This window comes from Panthera uncia, chromosome D1, assembly GCF_023721935.1.
Source record: "Panthera uncia isolate 11264 chromosome D1, Puncia_PCG_1.0, whole genome shotgun sequence".
Classification (NCBI taxonomy): Eukaryota; Metazoa; Chordata; class Mammalia; order Carnivora; family Felidae; genus Panthera; species Panthera uncia.
Window position 1 is genome coordinate 103,134,468 of NC_064808.1, and position 16,364 is coordinate 103,150,831.

General features: G+C 41.8%; 1 pseudogene; it reads right to left on the minus strand.

Moving 5' to 3' along the window:
* Positions 1-9,827: 9,827 nt before the first annotated feature.
* LOC125929772 (mitochondrial inner membrane protease subunit 1-like) overlaps positions 9,828-16,364 on the minus strand; it is a 20,152-nt pseudogene continuing 13,615 nt past the window's right edge.

A 16,364-nucleotide genomic window follows, 5' to 3' on the forward strand; every position in this document is an offset into this window, starting at 1 on the left:
TGGTCACCATCTCAAAAGTTACCCTCATGCTTCTTCCTGGTCAATCCTCCCCACCCCCATCCCAAACAACCACTGATCTCTTTTTGGATCACTATGGATTAGATCTGTCTTCTCTAGAGTTTTCTGCGTCCGGCGGTCAAGTATGTCCTCAGCAACAGCATCTGCAACAGGTGTTAGTCGGGCTGATTACTTCTGCACACACTTGGCCAGTGAGGTGACATGAACCCAAAGAAGTTCGTAAACAACTGCCAGTTTTCCAAAGGAGTTGTACCTTGTTACCTTCTCCCTGGCAGGGAGTGACGGTCCAGTGGCTTCACATCCTCAACAACGCTGTGTCTAGATCGTCTTCTTAACTTTAGATGTGATTTGTCTATTTCTCCTGTACATTGTGTAGATTTTCACTTCCTCCGTTTTCATGTTTTTTTTAAATCAAATATACCCGGGTCCCACACTGTTGTGTCTTCCTGATGAAATGACTTCTTTTTTGTGCTGAAATATCACTTTTTATCTCAAGTAAAATTCTCCTGAAATTTACTGATATGTGTTTTCTAGTGGTTGCTGTAATGTGTGCAATATGCAAATGCACGTAATATTATGCCACATCACATATACTACAAGGATTGGACAAGAGCGTGTTTTCATTTTCTTCTCCTATTCTTTGTGCTATTGTTGTTCTGCATTTTATATCTAAATACACTATAAACTCCAATGCATTATTATTATTATTATTTTGTCTTAAGTGGTCAGTTACCTTTTCTGTAAATTTACAATTGAGAAAAAGACGTTTTCTACACGTTCCTATATATTTATCATTTCCAGCACTCTTTATTCCTTTGGGGAGAATCAGGTTTTCATCCGGTATAATTTTCCTTTTTGTCAAAAGCACTTACTTTAATATTTCTTGCAGTGAAGGCCCACTGGTGGCACTTCTCACAGTTTTTATTAGATGAATTCTTTATTTTGCCTTCATCTTTGAAAGATTTTTGTCACGTATAAAGTACTGGGGTTTTTCTTTTTCTTTTTCTTTTCTCTCAAGCACACAAAAAATGTTGTTCTACTGTTAAGGCAGCCAGCCTCCAACGTGGCCATCCATGTTCCCTACCTCCTGGGGCTCATATGTCTGTATAGTCCTGTCCCACACTGAACCAGGGCTGTGCCCCATGTGGTCAAGAGAATATGACTGAAACTGCAATATGTCACTTCTCAGACCGTTTAGGTGGTCACTGCATCTTGGCCTTGGTTCCTTGGAGCACTCATTCTGGATGCAGGCACTCACCATGACACACGGATCTCAAGCAGTCTCACGAAGTGGACCACGTGGAGAGAAACAAACCAAACTGGTCAGTATCGGCTTGTCAGAGTGATACACTTGGGAAGTGGCAATCTCATGAAAATACCCAATCAGAGCTGCCTAAACGAGCTAGTCCCAAATTCCTGACACAGAAATTGTGAGCAATAATGTTATTGTGGTTGAAAGCCACTAGATTTGGGGTGATTTGTTAAGCTGCATAACGTAATTTTCTTTTGGCTTGCATGTTTTTTTTTTTTAATTTAAAAATGTTTTTATTTTATTTTTGAGAGAGAGACAGACAGAGCATGAACAGGGGAGGGGCAGAGAGAGGAGACACAGAATCCAAAGCAGGCTCCAGGTTCTGAGCTGTCAGCACACAGCCTGATGTGGGGCTTGAAGCCATGAACCGTGAGATCATGACCTGAGCTGAAGTCGGTGCTTAACCGACTAAGCTACCCAGGCGCCCCTGACTTGTGTAGTTTTTGATGATCAGTGTATGGTCATTCTTAATTTTGTTCCATTCTATACAGTGTGCCTTTTTTTCTTTAGATGGCTTTAGGATTTTCTCTTTGTTGCTGGTTTTCAGTAATTTAATTATGTTGTGCCTTGGTGTTGTGTGTGTGTGTGTGTGTGTGTGTGTGTATGAATCTTGCTATTTGTTGACATTCTTGGGTTCATAGTTTTGAACAAATTTGGACATTTGTGGCCATTACTTCTTCACACACATGTATGTTAGACTCTTTGATATTTTCCCATGTGTCACCCAGTGTCCAAATTTTTTCCTCATTAGTTTTTCTTTGTTTCATTTTGGACAAAGTTTTGCTACATCATCAAGGTCACCAATCTTTCCTTCTGCGAGGTCTAATTTGAGATTAACACTATCCAATGGATATTTTATTTTTCATCTGTAGAAGTTCCATCTGGAAGTTCTTACGTGTTAATCTTTTCCTATAAGCCATTAAGCATATTGAAAATATTTATAATACCTGTTTTAGTATTCTTGCTCATTAATTCCATCATCTCTGTTATTTCTGAATATATTTCCATTAATTTATTTTTTCCTCATTGTGAATCACAGTTTTCTTCTTCTTATGTTTATTCTAGTAATTTTTTTGGATGATGAAATGGTGAGTTTCACATTGTTGAGTGCTGGATTTTATTGTATTTCTTTAAAGAGTGTTGCACTTCATTTTAGCATCCAATTAAGTTACATGCAGGTTAGCTCGAGGCTCTTCTTAAAATTTTTTTAACGTTTATTATTGAGAGACAGAGAGAGACAGAGCATGAGCATGGGGGAGGGGGGCAGGGAGAGGGGGAGACACAGAATCCGAAGCAGGCTCCAAGCTCTGAGCTGTCAGCAGAGAGCCCAACGTGGGGCTCAAACTCACAAACTGCGAGATCATGACCTGAGCCGAGGTTAGATGCTTAACTGACTTAGCCACCCAGGTGCCCCTAGCTCAAGGCTCTTCTTAAAAATCCTCAATGGTAAATATCTAGAGTAGTTTTTCTCTGTCCCTACTACAAGACGTGAGCTCTCCAGGATCTTGGCTAAGTGCCCTATGCATTCATCAACATCTCTTTACTCTGGCTTTTGGCAATTTGAAAGATTCCCAGTCCTGTGTGAGCTCTGGGACTCCTCCTGCTTTAAGTTGCCTAGTAATTACTTATTCCCCCAGAAGTTTATTTTTCCTGGTCTTGTGGAGTCTCATCCTATGCCTGTTAAGATTGATATTCAGTTCACACTTCAAGCAGACTCCCAGACAGATTTCTGGTACTCTTTCTCTAAGTATCTCCCTCTTATCTAGTGTTCTGCCCTGTGAATTCTGGCCATTTCAGTCTCCCCAAACCCAGTCTGTCTCCTCAACTCAATGACACTTCTGGGCCCTGCTTGGGTTCCCCCTTGCTGCACTGCCCTCCAGAAATTGTCTCCAAGGCTAAAAGCGGAGGTAACTGTAGGGCTCACCTCATTGGTTTCCCTTCTCGAAGAGACCACAGGGCTGTGCTACCTGCTGTTCAATATTGAAACCGTCTCTGTTGTTATTTTTTGGTCCATTTTTCTAGTTGTTTATGGTGGGAGGGTAATTCCAGAGCCCGTTCACAACCAGAAGTGGAAGTTCTAACCAAATGTTCTTGTTAAGAAGACCCTAAGACATGAAAAATCATCATGTCTTTCACAGTATTTGTATCCCCGTGTGCCAGCACACAAAGGTAATCATTTCAATGACTGCATTTGTGACATTTTCTGGAAAAGCCTGTTTATCACAGGCCCCCACAAAGACACAACCTTTGTGATGTAGAATGAGACCAATCTGATGCAACCCAAATTGGTGAGCTCTCTCTGTCTTCTGGTCAGTCCTCCTACCATACTCATGGGCTCTGAGTCTTATTTCCAGAGTCCTCCTCAGAGGGCAGGGAGGCCAGATTCTCTGTTTGTGACAGATTTTTAGATTCTAGGGGTATGGTTCCATGTGCTGTATTGAATTCAGGATTACGATATGTCTTCTTAAGATATTGTGCCTTTTGGGGCACCTGGCTGGCTCCGCTGGTGGAGTGTGTGACTCTTGACATTGGGGTTGTGAGTTCAAGCCCCATGGTGGGTGTAGAGACTATTTAAAAATAAAATCTTAGAAAACAACAACAACAAAAAGATATTGTGCCTTTATGTTTTACTGGACTTAGATGCTATTACGGTCTGACTTTGCCCCAGCACAGTGACAATGCTTCATCGTCCTCACTGTTCTTACTCTAGGCAAAAAGAGCCCTGGCTGGAGCCAGGGAAGAACTTCTAGTTTGGACGCAGTTGTTCTGAGAGGGAAAATGACTCTTTTCCTGATAATTAGGAATAATAATAAAATAATAACCACTTCTACCATTACCCTAACAAATAATTCCCTAGTAGTAGTAGGAATGATAGATAGAAATCATTATGAAGGATGTATATTGAATGAATGCACAAACCAACAAATGTTATTACTGATAGTCAATGGATGCTGGATTGTAAAGGATGATAAAATGCTGGCACAAGATATGCCCCTCTTCTGCCCAAAAAAGTCTCTTCACTAGCCTAGGAGGGTCCTTTTTATTGAATCCACTCCACCGTCTGACAAAACGTGCTACTGCTGGGCTTTCTTGAGCAGCCGAATATGTGCATGTCCAACTTCTTTTCAAAGCATTCTCCTTTCATTTCTAGCTGGCAAAAATTAAAGCATGGTAGGTCTCAGACATAACAAGGGGCATCATGCAGCTGAATGAACCAAGTAATTTTGATTTCTTATTTGTTCATCAGCCGAGGATTCCCCCCCCCCTTTTTTTCTGTAGCCTCGCTCTATATAGTTTCAGAGAAATTTCCTGTTTAGGAGGGAAAATCCCAGAAGATTAACTCACTCAGAGAGTTAAAAGACTATTTTCCTTTAAGCATTATTCAAAAGAAACTAATTATCTGTAGAGAGCTAGGAGAGTTTGCAGTGACCTCTCAGGCTGAATTTGTAGAGGCTTCATAGGACGATTTTTGATTGCTAAGCTATACTCATAGAATTTTTAATTTTAATAATCTTCTGTAAAATATTAAAACCAGATTCACTGCAAAATATCATGGCAGCTGCTCTTTGGTTAGCCGCAATTGTGTATCAGAACTGAATGCTACTTTGAAGGTCTGTTGGCTCTATTAATTTGGTTCTGCTCTCCATTAAGTATATAGTTAAAAAGGAAAAGTTCTATTATTTGCATATATGTCAAGACCCTGGTTCATCTCTGTCATCACAAATGAGAAAAATATTGAACATTCCCTAGAAGGGAGACAACTGCATTCTTTAAATCCAGAGAAGACAATTTTAAAGGAAATTCTTTTTTTTAAAATTTTTAAAAAATGTTTATTTATTTTTGAGACAGAGAGAGACAGAGTGCAAGTGGGGGAGGGGCAGAGAGAGAGGGAGACACAGAATCTGAAACAGGCTCCAGGCTCTGAGCGGTCAGCACAGAGCCCGACGCGGGGCTCGAACCCACGGACTGTGAGATCATGACCTGAGCCGAAGTCGGACGCTTAACCGACTGAGCCACCCAGGCGCCCCGGAGAAGACAATTTTAATAAGCTTGGTTCTTTCTAACAATTTTAAGACAACAGGAACAGATCTGGGAAATCGAGGGCATGTGACTTCTGGAAAAGTAAGAGGCCAGCCTGACATGCTTGTCTAGGTGGTTATTTAGGTATAAGATTAGGAAAGCGGCACTCATTTTTATAAACTGGAAATGGAGAGGGCAGAGAAGAAAATCTCCAAGTAACACATTAACGTAGCACTTGGAAAGAAGCTCACATTGGGGCAGTGCCTTGCATCATCCGTTTCTTGTGAGGATTGAATGAATTACTACATGAAAAGTGCTTCACACAATGGCTGGTAGGTAGGGAAAGTTCTCTAAGGGTCGTCCCATGTGATTACATTGGTTGACACAATGGCTGTCTGCTTCCAAGGTCAGTCATTCATTGGAAGTAGGGAAGTCTGTTTTCAGAGCTGTGACAATTTGGATCATAAAACTTCATGCCATTTGATCACTAACCTGGAAACCAATAAGCAAGCTGCAATGATTGATGTGATCAAGTCTTGCCATGCTAAAAAAATTTTCTGTGATTTATCTGTATGTCACTTTGGCTACCTTTTTTTTCCTGTTTTTTTCTTGTGTTGTCATAGTCCTTCAAATGGCCATTCAAGATGAATTAAAAAAAAGATGATGAGGGCATCTGGGTAACTCAGTTGGTTGAGCGTCCGACTTTGGCTCAGGTCGTAATCTCCCGGTTGGTGAGTCCAAGCCCCCCATCTGGCTCTCTGCTGTCAGGGCATAGCCTACTTTGGATCCTCTGTCCCCCTACTCTCTCTCTGCCCCTCCCCACCACATGTGTGCCTGCTCTCTCTCTCTCTCAAAAATAAACATTTAAAAAAAAGAAGAAGGAAAAAGAAAAAAAAGATGACCAGAAGGGCAGTGATCTGGTAATTAAAGAAAGCAAGCAAAGTTATGCATTTTTCTCTAAGAACAGACCTAGAATTAGATCTCATAAGTTTTCATACATAAGGTTCTATTACAATTAATATCCAAGTAGTTGACAGGTTCTTTCCCCCCACACGGCAGGCTGGCCCTCCCTCCCTCCCTCCCTCCCTTCTTCCCTCCTTCCCTCCCTCCCTTCTTCCCTCCCTCTCCTGTCATTCTTTTCATTTTTTTTCTTGTTAAAATTTCCAACTAACTGGAGATCCTTTTTTCTTTTTAATGACTTTTTTCTACGTTATTTTTGCATTATGGTCGGACAGGGATGATACCATTGTGACAGTTTGAAATTGTCAAAACTTACGTTGCTGGCTAACATCTGGTAAGATTTTGCATATATTCCGCGGCAGCTTGGAAGGAGGTGTACCGGTGTCCTCTCTGAATGTGGCATTTATAAAGACGTTTGAGCCATTTTATTGCTCATTGATTATTTTCATCTACCTAATCCTTTAGGAATGCACTACTTATATTAATTTCCTCAGGTCTACAGTAATCTATTTTTAAACTTTAAAATGATAATGTTGGGGCGCCTGGGTGGCTCAGTCGGTTAAGCAGCCGACTTCGGCTCAGGTCATGATCTCGCGGTCCGTGAGTTCGAGCCCCATGTCGGGCTCCGTGCAGACAGCTCAGAGCCTGGAGCCTGTTTCAGATTCTGTGTCTCCCTCTCTCTGACCCTCCCCCATTCATGCTTTGTCTCTCTGTCTCAAAAATAAATAAACGTTAAAAAAAATTTTTTTTAAATGATAATGTTATGGCATGTTACTGGGCACATCAATTTATGATAGAAAACATTCATTGTGAATTTTCTGTTTTTAAAAAGTTTTATTTATTTATTCTGAGAGACAGAGAGAGAGCGAGCACGGGGTCGGGGAGGGGGAGGAGTAGAGAGAGAGGGAGAGAAGATCCTAAGCAGGCTCTGTGTTGTCAACACAGAGCTTGACAAGGGGCTTGAACTCACAAACCACGAGTTCATGACCTGAGCCAAAATCAAGAGTTGGACGCTTAACCAAATGAGCCACCCAGGTACCCCTCATTGTGAATTTTCACTCTTTAACAAAAGTAACTATAATATTTAACCCTTTTTCCCTTAATTTCTACTTTGATGTGTGTATTATAACTGATGTTTTCTTTTTCTTTTTTTTTTACAGTGAATATTGGCATAATGTACCTTTATTACATAATATATCTTAATTTTTCTGAGTTACTTTTGGGTACATATCTTACCAAGAATGTAGAGGTGGATTTTGTTTATTTGACCCACTTAAAAGTCGTTTATTTTAATGGTGAGATTATTTCCTTTACATTTATTTTTATTACATATGTTTATTCTCTTATCTCATGTTTCTTTCTTCTCTCTGCTTCATTTATTCTGTATCTTGACATAGTGTTTGTGGAACTTCTTCTTTAATTTTCTTTCGTAGTTTTATGGATTAAAGCCAATATTTAGTTTCACTAATGATTAAAAAAAATTTGTTTTTGTGCATTTATTTATTTTTGAGAGAGAGAGAGACAGACAGACAGAATGCAAGGGGGGAGTGGCAGAAAGAGAGGGAGTCACAGAATCCAAAGCAGGCTCCAGGCTCTGAGCTGTCAGCACTGAGCCCGACGCGGGGCTCAAACTCATGAATCGCGAGATCAGAATCTGAGCTGAAGTCTGACACTGAGCCACGCGAGTGCCCCATAGTTTCACTAATGATTTATTTTAAATCCTCAGGTACAAACTTTCTCAGCTTATCAATATGAAATAATATCTCGTGACTGACACCTATTATGATGAAGAATTCATCAGGGATAACATTTCTTCCATTTTGCAGGGGTTTCTTGGTATCCTCTGGGAGTTCTTCCTAGATAACTCCTGAATTGTTAAAACAGTAGTTGTTTAGAATTTATTATCTCTACTTTCAAGAATTAAATTTGCATCTTGTTTTACAACCTTAAGTGCCAGGTCGTTTGGATTTGGTTATGTGTTTTAACTCACGTATCGGGGACTTTCATGCCACTGAACCCCCACCTGTAACTTCTTTTAATTATATCTCCTGTTTGCCACTGGTTAATGTTCTCAAGCCATTTTCCTCAGTAGAGTATGAGCTGTGTACTTTCTGAAGGTTTGCATATTTGATAAGATTTTTCTGTTATTGCTGTATGAAAAGGACATTTTACTGAATTATAGAACTCATGAGTCATGGCTATTTCCTTTAAAAATTATGGGTTCCCTTTTCTTTTGGCATTGAATGCTGCAGAGATACGTGACTCCAGTCTGTTGGTTTTTTTTTTTTTTTTTTCTCACCGATAACCTGCAGTGCTGAGTGTCAGATAATGTTATCAGTGGACTGTTCAGCAGCCTGAATACGGTAGGGAGGAAACAGGGTCACACGTGGTTCAGGAAGGGAGGGAATTTACGTATCACGGAAGTTGTGTTTCCACTCTTTGCTGAAATTATTCTACTGGAAATTTTTTTGCATTTGTTTTATTGCTCAGCCTGGTCTCCACTCCAAGTACACAGGATGGGCCCAGCTTTCTCTGGGATCTTCCCTGGGGCTTTTACTCACCAAACGTGGAGCGTGGCTTGTCATTGTGGATGCATGTCGCTCTACACACGGCGCCCCAAATCATCTCTAATTTGGGAGTGCATTTTTTTTTTTTAATTTTTTTTCAACGGTTTTTATTTATTTTTGGGACAGAGAGAGACAGAGCATGAACGGGGGAGGGGCAGAGAGAGAGGGAGACACAGAATCGGAAACAGGCTCCAGGCTCCGAGCCATCAGCCCAGAGCCTGACGCGGGGGTCGAACTCACAGACCGCGAGATCGTGACCTGGCTGAAGTCGGACGCTTAACCGACTGCGCCACCCAGGCGCCCCGGGAGTGCATTTTAATACATCAGGAGGAAGTGGCCAGGTACATAAAATTCTGGATGAGAGAAAACTTGGGGGGAGATCTCTCTTGGAGAGGATTTCATTGGTGGTCCTGCTCCAAACTACGTGACAGTAAAATAATTCCAATAGAAAAAGTGTCTCCGTAGGGGTGGTCTTCATCTTTCTCAGGGTCTTTTTGGCCCGTTCACAATGGAATCGAGGGTTCTGCCTCTGTCCCTGTTTCAGGAAAATACTTCTCGAGGTTGGAACGAATCTGTGCTGCTGTTGGGAAACTACGCAGCAGCGAGCGGAATTGCTACAAGGTTTTCTGCTAAGCCCTAGGGTTGCTTTCCTGCCCCGCCCTTGAAGGCTCTGAATCTGTGCATGTGTCCTATAGGCTGCTCACCCTCACCTCTTGCCCTCACTCTCATTGTTAGGATTTCTGGAGGAATCTGTCAGGACTTGCTTCTCTTCCTTCAACATGGCCCCACCTCCAGGGCAGGAAAACCAAGTGGGCTTTTGGTGAGATCTTTTGATTCTGTTTCACCTTTGCCTTATAGATCATATAATCCTCTGCTGATGTGTTACTTCAGCACTGAGGACTTGTTTCTGATATTTTACTTTCATGATTTTGTCCGTTTCTGGGCAGAGGGTTTGAAACTAGTTGTCTCGGGGTCACCTTCCCTAGAATTTAAAATATTACTGAGAGGTTTTGCACAAATCGTGATTCATCTCCTTCTTAGGAGTCAGAAAGATTCCTTGGAAAATCTTTTTTTCTGGTCACTCTGAGCAATGTGGCTTAGCTCATTCATTTTTCAACTGGTTCGTATTAGTTTTCTTTGGACTTTGCTCCCCCAAATTTGGGGGTGATCTTTTTTTTGAAAAATAAATATCTTCTTGGTAAATAAATGGTTTCAGTGGCAATAATAAATTCACTTGAATAGGAGACAATCATCAAGTCAAAAGAATACATGTTAGCTAATCATCAGAAAATCTGTGGCTATGAGGGCTGTCACTTAGAAATCCCAAGTCACTCGGAGGCCAAATCTTAAGCTACATCCTCTTATTTGTCCACGTGGAATAGGTCCCATGGTACCCGGAATCTGCAGAATTCTATAGATTAGCATCTTCTAGTCAAACCTGAGCCACTGGCCCATCGCTATGACTTTTAAAGAAATCTGATGAACTACTGGGGAAAATTTTGTCTCCCTCGGCAAATATTTGATTTTGGATCACTCAGCATTTTTGCAATCACGATGTCACCTCTTTGGAGACCATAAAAATGTCAACTAAGATTTTCTGCGAAGATGGTATCTGATTTTGAATGGTAGGCTCTGTAGATGATGCAGAACACTTAACATCACCGGCATGTTCGAAAGCACAATGAATTATTGTGTATACAGCCATACTGAAGAGTACAGCCCGCGAGATGAAAGCTTTTCCCCGGAACACCAGGAAACAGGGTTCTATGTGGATTCTGCCGCCCCCGAACATAGATAGGTCTGTTCTACAATACGTTCCATTTTTAGGGTGATTTCAGGGCCAGAAAAACAAACCAACACACATCTCAAGCGTGTCTCCTGATCCATGGTTTCAGGATTCCTCTGGCCCCAAAGAAGCCCAGGGGGCTCTCACCCAGAACTCCGGTGAGCCTTTCTTACCTGGGTCACAGAAGGGACGCTCCTTTTTTCAAGACCCGTCATCTACAGTGCTCTAACCACAAGAGCTCTGGAGCGGTGGGCTTGGGCCTGAAGGAAAGGAGAGTGATTGCAGTGAGTAGGTGTGCTTGTAAGCCTGCTTCTCCCCGGGCCACCTGTAGGGTGGCTGACAGACGGCAGAGCCATCAAGTATTGTGACTGGCCTCCCTCCAAACACCTCCCACTCGCCTGCAGACACAATTCGTTCTGTAGATTATCTCTGGCAAAATTTTATCTCCCTGGCTTCCCTGCGCCCTTGAGGGTGCTGCTGGGTATTTTTCGCCAGCTATCAGGTAATGAATACACAAAAAAGCAAACAAATCTCAAATATAACTGGGAAAAACAATCTACTGCAAATAATGTGATAATACAAAAGCAATGTGCAAGATTTGGGGATTATCTTTGCTGCTGTACATTATTGTTAGCACAGATGATGAGTTGACTCTAACAGTGTTGACTTGTGCATTCTGTCTGTAATTTCTCACCCGCTATTACTCAAACAAATCCCTTATTTGATTTACATACCAGCAATCACATTTCGGCTGCCTTCAACAAGGCACCTTGGCTGTTTTTTACTGAGTGTTATCTTTTCACTATTTCTACCAAATGAGGCTTAGATTTCAAATGTCATGTATTTATATTATTGTTATTAAAATTTTTTAAATGTTTACTTATTTTTGAGAGACAGAGACAGAGTATGAGGGTGGGGAGGGGCAGAGAGAGAGAGAGGGAGACACAGAATCTGAAGCAGGCTTGAGGCTCTGAGCTGTCAGCACAGGGCCCGACACGGGGCTGGAAATCACAAACCATGAGATCACGACCCGAGCCGAAGTCAGATGCTTAACTGACTGAGCCACCCAGGCTCCCTATTTACATTATTTCTTGAAGCATTTTTCCCCCTATAAAGATGTATGCATTCTAATTTACCTTGAAGGGAGTAAGAGTGGTGTCCTAATTTTGGACATTTTTTAATGTTTATTTATTTTTGAGAGACACAGAGAGCACGAGTGGGGGAGGGGCAGAGAGAGAGGGAGACACAGAATCGGAAGCAGGCTCTGCGCTGACAGCAGAGAGCCTGACGTGGGGCTCAAACCCACAAACCGTGAGATCACGACCTGAGCCCAAGGAGACTCTTAACTGACGGGGCCAACCAGGCACTCCTCTGTCTCTGACATTTCGTAAGGTGTTAGAGAAAACTGATGAGTGCAGCTCACTGTCTTTAAGTTGGATCAGCTATTTAATGAATTGAGTGAGAATATATTAAGCTTATTTTTAGAATGTTCCTTCTTATAAACGCAGCATGTACGTCATAGAGACTTAGCGGCCCCGTAGTGTGGGAAGTGAACTTGTCAGATATCACTCTCTTTACAGGGTCAGGTCCGGCTGAAACTTAGAGAGGGAAGTAGGGGACAAGCAAAGAAAATTCCAAGTGATTCAAGGAGCAGTATTTATAAACCTCTGAGTCAGTAATGATTCAGCGCCAAAGCACGGTGCTAAGGACTGTTTAGTTAAAGAGACAGTGGTATAAAATTAAAGCTCGGATCACCCGTGGTTCTTATTTGTGGGTATCTGGGGTTATGAGGAGGCAAAACATTTGGCGTAAAATCTTTTCTCTCCAGATTCATTTGTATAATTCTTCACAAACTTGAAACGCAAATTTAAACTCTTCCTCCCTATTTTTTTTTAATAATCCAAGCAGAAAAGGAGGCAACCTGTGAAAGTTCATTTAAAATTAAAATTGGAGGTCTAATTAGATTTTTTATAAAAATAGGACTAGCATTTCTTGAGTACTTCACATCAGATACACCACAACTATGTGTTGTTGGTCTTACAATACCCATTTTACAGATGTGAAACTGAGGCTTGGAGAGGTTACAAGCTTGCTGAAAGCAGCACAGGTAATAAACAATTTTCAGGCATGATTTGAATTCAGATACTTGCTGTGAGACAGACCAAAGTTCCCCACGCCATGCTGTCTCCCATGGTGGGAAGAAGGGAAACACCACGTTAAATGAGCCAAATTTCCAAATTCCACTTGGGTTTAAAGTAAGCTCCATAAGGGGCGCCTGGGTGGCTCAGTTGGTTAAGCATCTGACTTTGGCTCAGGTCCTGATCTCGTGGTTTGTGGGTTCGAGGCCCGTGTCAGGCTCTGTGCTGACAGCTCAGAGCCTGGAGCCTGCTTCTGATTCTGTCTCTCTCTCTCTTTCTCTCTCTGCTCCTCCCCCACTCATGCTCTCTCTCTCTCTCTCTGTCTCTCAAAAACAAATAAATGTTAGAGAAAAATTAAAAAAAAATAAAGTCCCTAAATTTTGAATCACAAAATGATAATAACATTAGAAATCATTTTGAAATCTTAGAGGATAAAAAAGGATACTGTACATGGAGATGGTACTTGTCTATCTTTGGTCTGATGTTGGTAAAATTATAACCTCCAATTTTTTTTTCTTTTGAATTTTGTTTTTGTTTTTTTAAAAAAATTTTTTTTTAACGTTTATTTATTTTTGAGACAGAGAGAGACAGAGCATGAACGGGGGAGGGTCAGAGAGAGAGGGAGACGCAGAATCCGAAACAGGCTCCAGGCTCCGAGCAGTCAGCACAGAGCCCGACACGGGGCTCGAACTCACATACCGCGAGATTGTGACCTGAGCCGAAGTCGGTCGCTCAACTGACTGAGCCACCCAGGCGCCCCTTTCTTTTGAATTTTGAAGCCAGATTCGGGGCAACTTTGTCATATTAATGATGACTTCTCTGTGTGTATCTGACAGTTTTTCTTCTGTAATGATATTGGATTATGATGAGATTCCTAAGTAGAATATGGGGCGGGAGGGGGGGGCGGACCAAGTACACAGTTGGTAATGGACATGGGTTGGTAATGTGGGGACAGACTCCATCAGGGATTTTTTTTTTAATGTTTATTTTTGAGAGAGAGAGAGAGAGAGAGAGTGAGCACACGTGCATGCACAGGGAAGGGGCAGAGAGAGGGGGAGACACAGAATCCAAAGCAGGCTCCAGGCTCTGAGCTGTCAGCACAGAGCCCAATGTGGGGCTTGAACTCACGGACTGCGAGATCATGACCTGAGCTGAAGTCAGAGGCTTAACCGACTGAGCCACTCAGGCGCCCCCCATCAGGGATTTTATAAAGGGCTAGGAATCATCAGTCTTAGCGATGCTTTGCAATGCAGCAATTTTCTTTGAAACTCCCAGGGCAGGACTGTTACATCCCCCAACCCTCCAGAGGAAATCTGGTTCCTTAAATGACTGGACACCTCCCCTTTCTGGTCAAGTGCATTTACACACAGTGCAAGGCAATTGCAGAAACATGATTTCCTTGTAGCGTGGATAGTCTTTAGAGCTCTAGAAAAGAAATCATGGAGAACAGGGGTCCCCACACACTTGGCTTCACAGAGCAATACATCTTATATTCAACATGAGTTAATTTATTGGGGGGGTCATAGTCTCGGAAATATTATTTTTCAAGAACATTAAAAAACACTTGCCATCTGCTATCATTTCAGAAAAGAAAGGCCACTTTAATGATAGACCAAGGTGGGGCGTCTGGGGGGCTCAGTCGGTTAAACGTCTGACTATAGCTCAGGTCATGACCTTGCAGTTCGTGGAATCGAGTCCCGCTTCAGACTCTGTGCTGACAGCTTAGACCTGGAGCCTGCTTTGGATTCTGTGTCTCCCTCTCTCCCTACCCCTCCCCTGCTTGCACTCTGTCTTTCTCTCTCTCAAAAATAGATAAACACTAAAACAAATAATAACTCACTATAAAATCAATGTTTATGCCTTATTAAAATATTTCTAAAGGTGTTTGGTTGATATATTTAGCTTTTTAGATATTTGGAATATAGAGTTAGGACTGTTACATCCTTTTCATAAAGGGTGTTGATATTTTATAACCTTCTTGTCTTGTCCTGCTTTTAATCGATTTATTATTTATTTATTTATTTATTTATCTATTTATCTATAAGTAGGCCTCACACCAAGTGCAAATCCAACACAGGGCTTGAACTCACAACCCTGAGATCAAGACCCGAGCTGAGATCAACAGTCGGACGCTTAACTGACTGAGCCACCCAGGCGCCTCAATGCTTTTAATCTTTAATGTTGCTTTGCTAATTATAATTGTATTGCTGCTTTTCCCTCTTTCCTTTCTTTTTGTTTTTCAAAGAATGTATTTTCCCAATATCTGCTTGCCTCTTCCTTTCTTTTCCACATTAAACAAATCACTTCACTGTAAGGGTGGCTTGAAATAAGATACGTCTGCTTTTTAAAGTCCATTCTGGCAATTTTTTTTTTTGTTGTTGAAAGACGAATCCAGCCCATTCACATTTAATGGAATATCAGATGTCTTTGATTTTATTTCTTTCATCTTACCTTATGCATGCCATTTATGTTCCTTTGTTATTCCCTTTTCCCCCTTAATTTCGGTGGGTTGATAAAGGTACTATTCATTCTCTCCATTTTGCCTATTAAATTCAGAGGTTCTAGCACAATCTCCCACTCTTCTGGATATTATTCTATTTAGCTCATTTCTACTGAACCCTTTCTTTCCCTGCTATTGATGTGAAAACAAGGGGTCAAGCTATATCTCTCCATCAAAGCGTTTTCTTTTCTGACTGCCCTCTTCCACTTTCATAATGCTCTTTACCTCCGATAAAAACCTAAGAAAAGTTCTTCCCTTCTCTGCTTGCTCCTTCCTCCATTCCCAAGGATCCATGAGACAGTTTAGTACTTTTAGACGTTTGTAGGGTTTTCCTGTAGGATTTTTTTAAGTTTATTTATTTATTTTGAGAGAGAAAGAGAAAGAGGGGCAGAGAGAGAGAGAGACAGAGGGAGCGAGCTCAAGTGGGGGAGGGGCAGAGAGAGAGAATCCCAGGCAGGTTCTGAGCTCTCAGTGCAAAGCCTGATGTGGGGCTTGAACACAGGAACCACGAGATCACGACCTGAACCGAAGTCAGAGGCTTAACGGACTGAGCCACCCAGGTGCCTCTGTAGGATGTTCCCTCTATTTGCATGACCATTATTTCGCACTCGCCTTACAAATTCCCAAGCACCCCATTATCTTCAATTCAGACATAAATATAGGTGTACCTGAGTGGCCAACGGCACACACACACGTACATGTGTACAGACAGACTCACAGTCATGCTCTTTCCTCACCACCTTGTGCCCCACTGCAGACGTTATCATAATTTGCATTTTGTTGTCTAAGGGTCGTTCACAAAGTATTTCCTTAGACGAAATATCTACGAGTGACACAGCCCTGGATCTTTGCACAGTGGCTCACAGCCTCCCCTCCCCTGGCAGGTGGCTCTCTCAGCAAGGGATAGGATTTGGGGTTGGAATCCTCCTCCGCCAATTCTGGGAGTGGAGTTCCTCAGTTCTCCTGTCTTCTTCTGTTCAGTGCAAGAATGCAATTGGTGTTGGCTCTTGTCCTTTGTAAGTAATCTAGTTTTCATGTCTGACAGCCTTTATATACATACACA